The sequence below is a fragment of the Arachis duranensis genome, chromosome 2 (genome assembly GCF_000817695.3).
Source record: "Arachis duranensis cultivar V14167 chromosome 2, aradu.V14167.gnm2.J7QH, whole genome shotgun sequence".
Taxonomy (NCBI): domain Eukaryota; kingdom Viridiplantae; phylum Streptophyta; class Magnoliopsida; order Fabales; family Fabaceae; genus Arachis; species Arachis duranensis.
The window spans coordinates 33,321,014-33,322,016 of record NC_029773.3 but is presented as its reverse complement, the minus strand read 5'-3'; positions in this window follow the sequence as shown (position 1 = coordinate 33,322,016).

The window sequence follows — 1,003 nt, the reverse complement described above, 5'->3', positions numbered from 1 at the left end:
ACCCGGGATTATCAACCAAAAGTCCACTATCAAGAGCAACCTAGTTACAAGGCATTTAGTAACCCAAAGAGGTGCTGGGCATCAATGTTCTTAAGATGAATTGTAAGCCAAGTGTCTGTGGTGTGTGTGTGTTGACTGAAAAATAAGCTAAAAAGCTGCTGCAACACATAACACTAAGCTTCAACTGAAGAATAAGTTTATAAGTAAAAGAAAAGAAAAATATCAAACACCAAGGATCAACAAAAAAATTAAGGTTTCATAGCAGCATATGAGTTAATACTTAAGGGGACATTCTGACGAATGGATTTTTGACGGTTTAGAATTTCACAAATGAATTCTCGTTGCAAGTATAGTTTCTAAACCAATCACTAATCCTTTCATACAAAAGATTGTTTGTCACAAGTAACAAACCCCTAATTTTATAAACCGAAGTATTCAAACCTCGGGTCGTTCTCCCTAGGAATTACAATAAAGTGCTTTGTTATTGGTTTGAGTTATTTTGGGGTTTTGGATAAGAGACATGAAAGTAAATGGCAATGAAATTAAACTAACAACTATAAAGCTCTTGGCAAGATATGAGAACTAAAAGTTCTATCCTAGTTATCCTTCTCAATTGTGATGACAAATTGTTCATTGCTACCACTTAGTTAACCCTTACTAAAGAAAGGAAAGTCAAGTGGATGAATTGACTTGAGCCACAAGTCCTAGCCAACTCCCAAGGAAAGACTAGCTTTAGTGCACTCCAAACCAATTAGCAATCTCTCCAATTATCAATCAACAAAGGAATTAGATAACTCAAGTGTCACTAATTACTCTACCTAGGCCAAGAGGAACAAAATCTACACTATATCTAGAAGAGGCATTTCAACAAACACATAGAGTGCAATAGAAGTAAACATTATTAAATGCAAGAATTAAAGGAATCTATAACTACAAAAACAAGAGATCAACAATGGAAGAGAAAAGAAGTCACATTTATTATGAATTACCTCTTATTGAATTG